Source organism: Meriones unguiculatus, chromosome 3 (genome assembly GCF_030254825.1).
Source record: "Meriones unguiculatus strain TT.TT164.6M chromosome 3, Bangor_MerUng_6.1, whole genome shotgun sequence".
Classification (NCBI taxonomy): Eukaryota; Metazoa; Chordata; class Mammalia; order Rodentia; family Muridae; genus Meriones; species Meriones unguiculatus.
The window spans coordinates 126916613-126930797 of NC_083351.1; the positions used below are offsets into that span (position 1 = coordinate 126916613).

General features: G+C 39.6%; 1 protein-coding gene across 3 annotated transcripts in view; it reads right to left on the minus strand.

The window, feature by feature from the left end:
• Dab2 (DAB adaptor protein 2) overlaps positions 1–14185 on the minus strand; it is a 135846-nt gene that overhangs the window by 96723 nt on the left and 24938 nt on the right. The gene's annotated exons all lie outside the window — the stretch shown is intronic.

Genomic DNA, 14185 nt, shown 5'->3' on the forward strand with positions numbered 1-14185 from the left:
CATCTGAAGAAGGTGCTTTTCCTTAAGAGAATCCCAGAGATAGAGATTTCCATCCCTAGCAACCGTATCACCTCTACCACCAATTTCCTCATGTACCCACTCCTTCCCGTGAAGACCCATTAAGTCTAAGTGCTTCCCATGGCATTTATCAGGCATGCTTGGTAACCTCTGGCCAAGGGCACCAAGCCGGGTCATTCATGCCACTGGTCCCCCATCTTTGGCTGCACATGATATCACTTAAATTCATAACAATTGCAGTGTTGGGTGTTTCTTTCCTGGAAATTCTGATTTAAGTCATCTGTGACGTAAGCTTTACAGAAGCTCTATATGTAGTAAGTTCTTTCGTGGAGCCAGGATAGAGATCCACGGTCATGACCCAACCAATTCACTGTTTCTATTCTGAGTTATGCTATATCCAATTTGCATTCTAAAATCTTGACATTCAACCCTTTAAATCTTTATACAGCACAATTCACCTTCATGATTAACAACCCTAAAATATTATGCATCATATATTTTTATTTTTATATAAAAAAGACTTTTTGGTGTTGCTTTCAACATAGGGATTCTTTGTGTAGCCCTGGTTGCTCTAGAACTCACTCTGCAGACCAGGCTAGCCTCCAACTCAAAGATCCACCTGCCTTTGCCTCCTGGAGTACTGAGATTAAAAGTAAGTGCCACCACACCCAGCATATTTTTCTTTGACTGCCTCCTTTTTGTTAGTGTATTGCTTAGCAAAAGAACCAAATATTGAGAAGAATAAAATAATAATATAATTAAATTATATATTTAATTATTAGTATCCAATTCCCAAAATGTAATTTTTAAAAACATACTTTCTTTAAGAGTGTACCTACTAAGTGCACAGGTCAAGTGAGTGAGGGGAGCTCATCAGAGCAGATGGAGACACTCTAAACCCTAAAGCCCGACTAGGGGTAAGAAATAGAAAAAGGATGCCTCAGTCATCCTAGGTCATTGCTAGATGCTCTAGCTCTCCTCTGGAGCTGCCCTGTGAGGCCTGCTGCCTGACTCAGCTGACTGTACTCTCTAATACTCCCCTGTGGACTGCCCGGACACTGCCTCCATCAAAGTACTTGAGTGGATGCATGCCCTGCAACATTGGGGTCTTGGGTCTTGTCCACCTCCTGACTATCTAACCTCCCCAAAATTTTCTTTAACTTAACAGAACTCATGCTGATGACTTCATGAGTATACAATTCTGCTAATGCCTTTGGCCAGTGGATCAGGCTCAAAACATTAAAACGGTCTTTGTGGGCTGTCCTGCAAAGGTTGTGTCATCTAAAGCCTTTAGACTTGACTGGGTCCATGGAGATGACTGGAAGGAAGTGTGAAAATGTACTAATATGGTCGAAACCTTGGGTAAGACGACTTCAAGAACATTATGATTTTAGTGTGATGAGGGCATTACCATTGTCAGCTGCTTATGAAAAGTGTGCTGGGAATAAGGCAGTTAGAATAGCCTCTTGACGAACAAAACCTCTAAAAGTGTTTTAGGAAAGGGAGGGTATGGGAAGGGAAGATGGCATGGATTCAAAGATCCTAAAATAGAAGGATAATTACTTTAGGAAGAAAAGATAAGATAGGTACATGTTAGTCACTGTTCTTTTTTTGGTTGTTGCAATAAAGTGACCTGAGGAATTAATTCCCTGTATTGTTAATTTGCATTGATTTCTAGAATCTTAAAAGGTAATTTTAAAATAAAAATGCAAACTCCGTAACAGTGTGGGACTCAAGTTATTAACTTGCATTTGTTTATTTTGTAGTTGGCCAAGAGTCCACTGTTCAGTTAAGCTGCTGGCTTTACACTACAGCTATGAAGTTGTCCACACTTCTAGTTCACTAATTGTTAGCATATTAATTAACATATATATTTATTTTTAGACACATATCACCACTGCTTGACCACCTTGCCTTGTGCCATTTAGTCACAGGAATGACTGATACACTTGTGATGTTTGGAACTTTCATTTTGTCGATTTGCTTGGATAATAAGTATTCTATAGTGATTGTGCAAGGTAAGTGCCGAGTGCTTAATAAACCTCAACTTTCTGATCCACATGACAATTCCATGAAGTCCTTTTTGTTTCACTTTCTAGAAGAGAAAACTGAGGTACAGTTTAAATGTTAAATTAATAACATCTTTGAGCACAGCATACCTGGTGAGTGATGGAAGTTGGCTTGGCAGCTGTGTAGACGGACACAAGAGCAATGTTGTTGATCACTAGGTTATCTTGAGTTATGTTTAAAAAGCTTCTCTTAGTGGACAGATCTCTGGCCTGTACTTCGACCTCACAATCCCTGGAAAGTTTCCACTTGACTCATTCCAGACTCTCACGCAGGATGCAGAAAGGACACTTAGAGCTGAAGTGTAATCACAGGCATGCTTTTGTCTTAGTTCCAAATGGACTTCCTTTAGATGCAGTCTAATCTTTTATTCCCTGATTTTTTTTCACTTGTACTAGAATACTGGCTCTTCCCCAAATGGAGGCCATGTTTTCTTTATTATAAAGATATCATATGTTCCTTTCTTAGTCAGTTGTAAGATTATTTGTTTCTCTAGTGTCGAGTGTTTTATAAAGTATGAGGTCTCTCTGTGTACTTGATTTTTCTTGGCTAACATTTAGCATAATCACTTACACATTAAAGGAGGTAAAAGTTTAATTCATGGCAAGAAAAAGTAAAAACTAGGTTAGACAAACCCCTTTGTGGTAGGAGTTAGGTTATTCAGCTCATGACCCAAATATGGTGCACAGACTCGTGTCCATTGGCCCACGAGACACTTTTCATCACCACTCATTTCTTTCTTGACTACACCACCCACAATTTTCCAGTGACTTTCTCTGAGATTTGCCAAGATTCCTCATTTTCCACTCATCAGTTGAAATTGATTCACAGTGTTTCTGTACTCTATCTTCTGACTTAAGGATGTCATGGGGTTTGAAGTAATGATTACAAGCTTGTCAATAGGAAAACAAACAACCTCCCCCAACACATTCACACTGTTTTCTCACATGGTATAATAACAGATAGCTTCATGACACCCAGAATGTGGTCACATGAACAATACATGAAAAGAAAGAAATACTTTTACAAATTAAGGGAACAATAATGAAGGAATTGGTGGTGTGTTTTGGCAAAACATTACCTCTTTATTCTGAAAGAACTTGGGAGACATTTCTGGGTTGAAAATAGAGTGTGCAGGGAAAGAAGAATCCTCTAGACCTGTTCCTCTTCACACACACCCAATGTCGACATGCCACACAGCAAACAAAGACACCCTACCACCCCCCTACATATATACACCTGCAACTGCCTCCACGGGCCTCTACCGGTCTTTATTTTCTTCAGGTAGATTTTCTACTTCTTCCCTTCTCCCACAAAGAGGAGCCCCAGAGAAATAGGTGTTTAATTTCAATAACAATTGTATTAAAGACACTTTGACTAATTTGACACAACACCTTTACTTAGAAATAAGTCATCACTGAGACCAGAGAGTTAGGCTGGGGCTTTGTGGTTTTTGTGTCAGTTTCCTGATCCTTAGAGATGCATAAATTAAACAATTCAAGTTAAGAAAGGAGAAGTCATCCAGTTTGTATCACTCATTGATCCAATTAATTGGACAAATGCCAACCCTCATTTTAATTAATGCTGCAATGCTTTTGTTTTTAATATATAATAGTGCTGTGCAGGTTTCTGGGGTGAAAGGTGCTCCAAGGCAACTTTTCTCTTGTTATGTTAACAACTTTTGTTTTCACAGTCAACTCTTAGAAATTCAGAATGACAGAGCTGCTTTAATCCTATGACCCAGTTTTTCTGGAACTATCCTGAGTTGAAATAGCTTGCTCCATCGTTCTCATTTAGAAAAGCAGACCTGATAATGCTGTCTTGATGCAGAAGGGCATCAGTGTTATCACATCTATCCAAGATGGGCTTCTGGAGCACAGACAAAATCCCCTGGGGTTTATGTGGAAGGTTCCTATAGAGTTATTGGCTATGCTCATTGTATCTTGGATGCTGAGTTTGAAAAGAAAAGGAAACAAAGCAATTTATTAAAGCTTTGCCAGTATGCAGGCAAACCATGCTCTTTTTTGCCACACAAACTCAAAAAGCAAGGATTTCTCTGAAAAAGAAGCCAACCACTGAGTTCATGTCAGAGACAGTCCTTGTTCCCTTTAGTAGGGAACCTACTTGTAGACTGAGCTGCCATAGGCTACATCTGAGCAGGGGGTTCTAGGTTATATTCATGAATGGTCCTTGGTTGGAATATCAGTCTCAGAAAAGACCCCTGGGCCCAGATTTCTTAGTTCTGTTGCTCTCCTTGTGGAGCTCCTGTCCCCTCCAGGAGCTCCCCCTTCTTTCCTAAGATTCCTTGCACTCTGCCTAAAGTTTGGTTATGAGTCTCAACATCTCCTTTGATACACTGGTGGATAGAGTCTTTCAGAGGCTGTCTGTGGTAAGGTCCTGTCCTGTTTCCTGTTTTCTCTTTCTTCAAATGTCCATCCTGTTTGTCTTTCTGAGTGAGGATTGATCATCTTACCCCGTGTCCTCCTTCTTGCTTAGCTTCTTTAGGCATTCAGATTTTAGTATGTTTATCCTATATTATATGTCTAATATCCACTTATAAGTGGGTATATATCATGTGTCTTTCTGCTTCTGGGATACTTCACTCAGTATGATCTTTTCTAGATCCCACTGCTTGCCTGCAAATTTCATGATTTCCTTGTTTTTAATAGCTGTGTAGTATTCCATTGTTTAAATGTACCACAATTTCTGTATCCATTTCTCCACTGATGGACATCTGGGTTGTTTCCAGGTTCTGGCTATTATGAATAAAGCTGCTATGAACACGGTTGAGCATATGTCCTTGTTGTGTACTTGAGCATATTTTGGATATATGCCTAGGAATGGTATAGCTGAATCTTGAGGAAGCGGTATTCCTAATTGTCTGAGAAAGTGCCAGATTGATTTCCAAAGTGGTTGTACAAGTTTACATTCCCACCAGCAATGGAGGAGGATTCCCCTTTCTCCCCATTTTCTCCAGCATGTGTTGTCACTTGAGTTTCTGATCTTAGCCATTCTGATGGGTATAAGGTAAAATAACAGGGTCGTCTTGATTTGCATTTCCCTAATGCCTAAGGGCATTGAACATTTCTTTCTCTGCCATTCTGGATTTGATATCTTAACACCTTGTGTGTTTGTTAAAATATATTTGTGCCATCCCTAAACTGCCTTTATATCCAGCAACTACTCATAAGTTATTAAACTTCTATTTCCCTTTTAAGTCAGTATTGTGGCATTTTTCTTGTAAGCATAAAGAAATGTGTAAGAAAATAGAATTGCTTAAATCTGCATGTATCCTAACTTCTTTGGTGATTGGGAAACTGTGTAGGAAACTGAAGAAGAGAGACAAGTAGCAAGAGAAATTGCATAATTGTTTCCCAAACACTAGATAATATGCAATCCTTTGTTCTAATGACAACCTATGATCTACAGAACAGGAAAGAAAAAATGACTGGTCGGTCTTAGAGAGAAGGAAACTGAATTATAAAGTGTGGATATAAATTCTCAGAAGAGTTTGTCTTAGAAGTTCACTGTTTATGAGTGGGCTGTTTCCTCTAATCCCTGAGTCATACTGGTAGCTGCCTAATGCATTTACTTATTTCTTCATTCTGCAAGTTGTTCACTGATCACTTGGTATGTGATAGACATTGTTCTACCTTTTTGGGGGTGGGTAGGCACATTGCTCATCGGCACAATATTTGTTCATGGGGAGGAAGAGGTTCTCTCCCTAGCAAACCATGAAAAGCAGTCAGAAGTAGAGCAAAAGCCAACAGAACCAGGTAAACACACTGGGTGGAGAATTTTGAGAAAGACACAAGCTAAGTCTGACTTCAGGGGTTTTGGATTGAAATACTGGAAGTATCCAGCGGGTCCCTGGACACTAAGTAGTTTTCTGAGTAATACACTTTCTTGGCTCCAGAAAGAGAAGGGCAAATGCGATTACCAGGAAACATGTTTTGCTTTCTGCTCTTGAAAAGTGTAGATTTGATTTGGACAAGACCTGTGATGATATTGACCATTGCTTTATCTTGAACTGATACACTACCTTGAGAAGAGAAGTCATACAAAAGAGGTTTCAGCAAGAATCTTCAACAGCAGTGTTTATCAACACTTACTGAGCATATTTGTAAGTGAATATATTCATTTGCCTACATCATAGACTTAAAAGTTAATGGACACAATGTATTCTATATTTGAGTTCTGAAAACAATTCTTCTTGCTTGATTCCACCTGCTGGGTCCATAATTGTTAGCTCATTCCATTCATTACTATCCCTTCCTCTCAGGTTGATGAGAAATGTTGTACTTACAAGGATAGCTGCTCAATATTATGTTTGGTGAAAACCATTGTACTTTATAAACTTAGCTGATAATGTAAGCACTTGTAAAGCCATTTGAAAGTGGTTTGTAAACTATAAGCCAATCATAGCTTTTTCCTCTATACTATTTTAAAAGTACTTTAATTACTCTTTGAGAATTTTGTACAATGTATTTGATCATATTTACTGCCATTACTCCCTCTAACTCCTCCCAGAGAATCTATAGACTTTTTTTGATGTTTGAAGGAAGCCCCGAGACTCAAAAATTTTACACAATCATCAGTCAGTCAGATCACATGGTCAAGTATTACTTGTATTTTTCAACTAGTAAAAAAGGAAATGCAATGAATTGCATTGTGGAGCAGTTCTGTTATTATAAGCACAATGAATTTGCTTGTAAATTAGCTGGGATTTATTATAGAACAGAGGTTTGTGGCTACTAGAAGTAAGATGATATGAAGACATGTAAGTTGTATGTACGTATGTATGTATGTATATACACAGTTGTTGTTTTAATTTAGGTTTTGCTATGTGCCCTTAACTGACTTGTTATTACTATGTTGCACAGGCAAACTTTGAACTCTTGGCAATCTTCCTGCTTCAGTCTCCTGGTGCTGAGATTACACTCAACACCACTGTCATTGGCTTTATATCTTTTATCTGCCCCTACCCTCCCTTCTTGTTTGTTCCTCTTCTCTCATCTCCCTTCCCCTTCTCTCCTTCCTTCTCCTCCTCTGTTTCTCCTCTCCTTTTCTCTTTTCTCATCTCTTCTCATCTCATTTTTCTCCTCGCCCTTCTTCTCCCATCTCTTCAGTTCAACTATTTTCCCTTCTCCTCTCCTTTCATTTCCTTCTTCTTGACCTGATGTTTTGCTATGTAGCACAGTCTGGCCTCCAAGTCACAAGGTAGCTCGAACTCTCTTCAAATTTACAATCCATCTGCATCAGCATCCTGAGTGCTATCACTGTAGATGGAGGTCACGATGCCCTGCATTTTCTTTAAAGCATGTTAATTAAGACTCTATTAACATACTAGAGCCACAGTGTTGGAAGAAACTTTGCAGTCATCTAGCTCCATAAATATGTCTGGGATCATGTGCCAAGTCTGACAGATTGATGGATGCTCATTGGAGCTCTGTGCTAAGGAATGTGCCAAAGCCGCTTCTGGGGAGAATGGAAAGTTTAATGTAAAAATGAGCAAATGGCTGTGAGAGAAGATGCAACATGTCACTGCACACTACACACATTCATTCCAGTCTCGTTCAACCTCCCACTTGAGGGAAACTTACCTAAGGACTCACAGCCTGTCAGGGGGCCCAGGAGTCACCATCTCTGATGCAGTCGTTCCTGGGGCACTATTTAGATTCAAGGCTTTCTCTGCTACAATAAACACTCAGTCTTGCCTAGCTACACAGATGTGTAATGCGACTGCTCAGGATGCTGAGGCAGAAGGATTCTCAGAAGGAGAGTTCAGAGCCTGCTAGTCATTGTGTACCTACCTCTTTAAAATTAAAATATTCCCTTCTGGGTATCAGGAGACTCCTTAGACTCTGAAAGCTATAGGAAAAATGTGAAGAAAACTTAGAAAGTCCAAGTTCCTTGGACTCAAGGAACCCCTCCACGAGGTATCAACCTGGGAACACTACAGAGGGGCAGGATTGGTGGGCCTGCCTACTACCTGCAGCTCTGAAGTCATCCCATTCAGTGATACAGCTGCCTGTTAGTCACTCATGTTCCTGAATGTAACCCTTCACTCACTAACCAACTCATTCACTGGTTCACAAGCTAGAAATGGGTAGAATACCTTTGTTAGTCTATGAGTTCTTAGTCAGTCCCTGTCTGGGATGGTCACGTTTCCCCAGAAAAGTCACACAGTAGCTGAGCCACAGAGTAATCTCAAGGCCAAACAGGGTAACTTAGTGAGATTGTCTTAAAAAAGAAGAACAAGAAATCGAGGTGGAGAGATTGAGAGGGTGGGTGTAGCTTTGCAAAATACTCAGAAAGTGCTAGTTTGGGTTTGTAACACCATGAACAAAGCAAGCCAGCAAACAAATAAATAAGCAAATAAATCAAAACATCACTGTGCTGAAGACATGCATACGCACTTTTCTATATGCTAAGAACATGAACATTAAAATTCAATAGCTTGCAAACCAGACCTCTCACTAATTAAGGAAGTCTGAATTAATGAATGTTTATGACATAGACAAGGAAAGTTCCTTAGGCTCTTTTACGAGCCTTTAAAACAATCAGTTTCTTCAATATTTTTAAAACTACTATGATTTGGCATGAAATAGAAACAGTGAAATAAAAATTCCATTTTATAGACTACTATAGAGTGGATTTACAATTTATGCTGTGGTTTACAAACACTGGCATAAAGGATTTTTTTTCTCTTTCTTCTGAGCGATGGAATGTAAAGGAAATGTCTGAAAAACAGCTGGAAATGATTGCTGAGCATTTTCAACAGTCCTGTGAAATACCATGAATTCAGAGAATCACTTCAGAAGCCTGGGACCGTATCCCTCAGAAGATAACTATGCATTGGGTTAAGCCTTTCCCCTGGCCTGTTGTTGGATTAAAGTTCATGGACTTCAATTAAAACTGTCCTCTAACACTTGAAATAAAATTCTGTCTCTTTGCTTCTTGACTACTTCCTATCCCTGCTTTGCCCAATTTTTTAAAAATTTGAAGCACTAATTAATTAGTTAGTCAATTAACTTGAGGGGTCTTGCTAGCCCAGGCTTGTCTGGAACTTCTAGTCTTATGTGACCCTCCCTTCTGTGCACCCTGACCTGGGAATAGAGGCGTTGGCCATCACTCCTTCCTCCTCACCTTACATCAATCCAATCTTCCAGGGCCTATGCTATGATTCTTTCATTTGAACATATCCTAATTCATAGATGCAGCACCAATAGAGAACCATGACTTCATTCTGCACACACAAGATGAAATGTTATCCAGCCCTCAAAACCCAGTGCTGTCCAGCACAAGTGAGGGAACTGTGAAAGGCTGTCTGTATACGTCTTTTTATTATACCCAGGATTCCTGGGTGATCTGCCTGGGGAAAGTCCCTGAAGAAACTCAATTCTGCAGACAAACGCTCGATGCTGGGGACATAGACTGCAGCCCAAACATGCATAGCTGGTCATGTCAGTCTCTGTCAGCTTGTGTCCAGATAGAAAACGTGACTGTGAACGGTAGAAGTCAGAGAAATGAAGGAAATGTTAGGAGGCAAACCAAGGCAGGATGGGAACTGACAGCATTGCAGGATTGTTCAAAATGCATCAGAGCAGATCTGGGTAAGATGGCACAGCCCCGCCTGTGAGCTCAGCACTGCAGAGGCTGAGGCAGAAAAACGGCACAGTTCAAAGTCAGCTTGGCCTACATAGAGAGACCCATCTCATAACACTAGAATAAAGAAGTGACAAGAAAACTAGTCTAAAATATTATCATGCCAGGCTTTTGCGTGTTTGCCTTTGTCTCTTTTTTGCTTGTTAGTTTGTTTTTGTTTTGTTTGAGACAGGGTTTCTCGGTGTAACCTTGGCTATCCTGGAACTCACTCAGTAGGCCAGGCTGCTGAGTGTCCTGAGTGCTGGGATTAAAGGTGTCAACCACCAGCCATGCCAGGTTTTTAAATTACAAAATCCCCAGCCTCATCACAGAGACCATGGTGATGAACAATCCCAGCTCCATCTAGATGCGTTAACAATTTACCTTTCACCCTGCAGCGCGGTGAAAGAATAACTTAGGACTGGAATTATTCAACCAAACCAGGCCAGGATATGGCTGAACAGAAAACTGGCGGAGGCATTAGCATAGACTCTTTGATCTCTTTTCTCTGAACACAGTTTTCTGTGTTTCAGAGGAATAAATGACAGGATGAAATATAACATTCCTCTGGCTGCTATACATTCAGGTGTCTTAACTTTAAGAAAATCATAAGGGCTTGCTTTGTTGATAGAAGAAAGAGCTGATATTTGTGCTGCAGCTTACGCAGCAGACGACAAAAATTCTGTCCAAAGTTCTAACAAGAAGAGTGGGGGAGGAAAGAAATGGACTACTTGCTTAGGTTTCTCCCACTCCACATGTCTCCTTGTGGACATGCTGCCCAGTGGACCCAGACACTCTATTCAACTGCAGAAAAAGAAAAAAAAAAAAAGCCAGATCTTAAGAAACAGAGAAAGCAAAGCTGCAGGAGAAGCCTTGTCAATTTGACACCAGCTTTTCCAACTCTCAGATGAATTCCCTGTTACAGATAATGAGTCTTGTGCAGTTCCTTCAAAACGTCTTTGTCTTATGGTCTGTCTCAAAGCATGACAGTTATTCTTTATGATGTCACGTATTAAGCTTGAGCAAATAGGGTGTTTGATTATGAAGAGTCAAAGTGCAATGCGAGAAAGCAACTGAGAAGCACAATAAAAATGCTTAAATTGGATGATGAGAAACATGCAGTTGTAAGTGCACACAGGATTAAAGCATCCCTCTACTTTTGGAATGAATTATTAGGAAGCAAATGTTTTGAATTGCAAACATGTGACACAGTTTTAGTTGCTGTTTGTCCCTTTTCCTGTCTGGCTGCTCCCCTGGCCCCCCCCCAACAGAGATATTTTTGTCAATGTTGTGGTGCTACATTCTAGTAGGCCACATGATGGGATTATCACATTCATATGGGGGAGGCCAGAGACTACAAACAAACAAACAAACAAAAAACAAAAGCAGCAGCAGCAACAACAACAACAAAAAACTAAAGCCAGTCCATTCCCCAGTCAAGAGTTTATAATGAATGACTTCTAGATTGTTTTTGGACTAGCTTATATTTAATAGGCAATAATTGTAAGGAGAAAAGTAAATATAAATAAATAAATAATAGTGATATGTTATATAATGAATGTCAGCAGATGAATAAAAGACAATTGGAGAAATACAAAAAGATCTACACTGCTGAAAATGTCAGACACATGGGAGTGGAAATGGGGAAGGCCAGGCAGGTTGCTTACTATTTAAAGAACCTGGTGATTTGTATCTGATTACACAGATAAAATGAAAACATAGAGAAGGGTTTTATTTGTTTGTTTGTTTGTGAGGCAGAGTCTCACTGTGTGTATAGTACCTCTGGCTGTCCTGGAACTCACTATGTAGTCCAGGCTGGCTTTGAACTCACAGAGATCTGCCTGCTTCTGACTCACAAGTGCCAGGATTACAGGTGTGTGTCACTACATCCAGCTCAGAGAAGGCTCTTAAATGGTACCAAGTACAGACTGCTGATGGAAAGAAAATAAAAATAATGAAGTGGGCTAGCAGTTCTCAACCTGTGGGTCATGACCTCTTTCGGGGGGTAACACATTAGCTATCCCACAAATCAGATATTTACATTATGATTAATAACAGTAGCAAAATTACAGTTGTGAAGTAGCAATTGAAACCGTTTTATGGTTGGGTCACCACAACATCAGGAAAGGTAGTAAAGGGTTGCAGCATTAGGAAGGCTGAGAACCGCTGAACTAGGCTTTTAAGTAAGAATTCAAATGGGTATTCCTACGTAGGACTCGCTTCTCAGAGCCCATTGGGTTCCCCTGTATACTCACTTTGCCAAGGATAAAGAAGTTACTGCAATATTTTGCCTATTTAACCATTTTAACTAGACTGCCTGGGTGACTCTCAGTGTAACCAGGAACAGAATACAGCTTCTATCTCTGAATTAAAAATAAAATTAAACCGAGGGAGGATTTTTGACACACAGCTTGCCTTGTTCTGGAAAATCGGTCTATTTCTTAGGTTAATGGTGTTTCCTAATTTTAGAATTTTCCTACATCAACTCTTTGGCTCTCGAACCTCTTTTATTTTCAGTCAATAAGGGTTTGCTTCCACGATGCAATTTCAAATCCCACATTGATATGCTGGAATTTTCTTTTTTCTTTCCTTGCTTTCTTTTAAACATTTTAAGCTTGTGACATATTCAGTACATTCAGAAAGAATCATTTCTATCAGTCAGTGACTGACCTAGTGATAATAAAGACAGAGCCTTCTGCCACACTCAGACAGATGGAGAAACAGGAACCCAGACCCCTCTTGTGAAGTTTTTCCTCATCACAGTATCTATTTTACTTCCATATATTGACTTTCATGGTATTCATTTCTTTCATTTTAAAAAAAAAAAAAATAGTTTCATTACTTATGTGCATGTCCTCAAAACCACAGTCGCACCCATCCTACTGTTTGAACAGCGAGAAGGTATCCACACTAGATGCTCCTTTTTGTCTGACTTCTTTCACTCACTGTTTGTTGATCTTAGAGCCTGTGCTGTTGGTGTTCTGTTCAGGAAGTTGTCTCCTGTGCCAATGAGTTCAAGGCTTTTACCCACTTTTTCTTCTAACAGGTTTAGTGTGTCTGATTTCATGTTGAGATCTTTGATTCACTTGGACTTTAGTTTTGTGCAGGGTGATAAGTATGGATCTATTTGCATATTTTTTACATGTAGATATCCAGTTAGAGCAGCTCCATTTGTTAAAGTGCTTTTGTTGTGAGTTTTCCCTGCTTTGGGCTGTAGCCTGCTTGATAGCTTTGTTCTGCACTATCTCAGTGTCTAAAGACATCAGCTCCTGTAGGGGCTGTTTCAACTGTCATGCTGAGCCTGCTGTGAGCATTCTTGTTCTGCTCTCTTGGGACATGTCTCTCCGGCATTAGGCTGTGCTGTGAATGCTGAGTCATCTGTCACACTCAGCCCTCTGCTGCTGCATCCTGTAAAGCTGTACCCACTCTCACCCACAATGCCTGGATAGCCTTCCAGAGCACTTAGAGTATTCAAAGGCTTTCCCCTCCATCTCCTCCCTGTTTCCTGACATTACATTACATCTATCTATCTATCTATCTATCTATCTATCTATCTATCTATCTATCTATTTTTAATCAATACATTGCTTTAATGTATGTGGATTTAATTTACTCTCTTTTCTTTTTCTTATTTTCTTTCTTTTTTCTTTTTCTATCCTTTATTTATTTATTTATTTATTTATTTATTTATTTATTTTGAGACAGGGTTTCTCTGTGTAGCCTTGCCTGTCCTAGAGCTCACTCTGTAGACCAGGCTGCCTCAGTGTCACAGAGATACACATGTCTCTGCCTTTTGAGTGTGCTGGGATTAAAGGCACATGCCACCACCATCACCATCACATCACCAAGGCCAGGCTTAATTTACATTTCTTAGATTACTAAAGAGGTAGGGGATTTTTTTTTTTTTTTACTGTTTGTTGGCTATTTGCTTAAATATTTTTTGTGTATATATGATACATCTCTTCAAGTCTCTAGCCACTTTTCTGTAAGATTGCCATTTTAATAATTTGTAGGGATTTTTTAAAAATTGATTTTCAAACCTAATGCTTTTGTTGTACTTATAGATTATATTATAACCTAAGTACATATGTAAATATTTTATATAAAATAATTATATCTATATGCATTTTTACTTCATTGTTGTTTAAAAAAGGGAGGATGAGACTATTTGAATCAATATCATGACTGACAGGGATTAAGAGGGCAAAGAATGTTAAGAATTATTGACTGAGAATTTAGCTTAAGTGTTAGCATGTTTGCCCAGCATGCATGAATCCCCAGCACACCATAAACTAAGCACACTGGCACACACTTGTAGTCCTTTCACTCAGGTGGTAGGCCCTAGAGCATCCGAAATTTAGACTCATTAGCTCCTCCAGAGTGAGCTCAGGGCCGGTCAGGAGTACATGAAACCCTTTCTAGAGAAACAAAGTAGTTATTTATGTCATTGCTG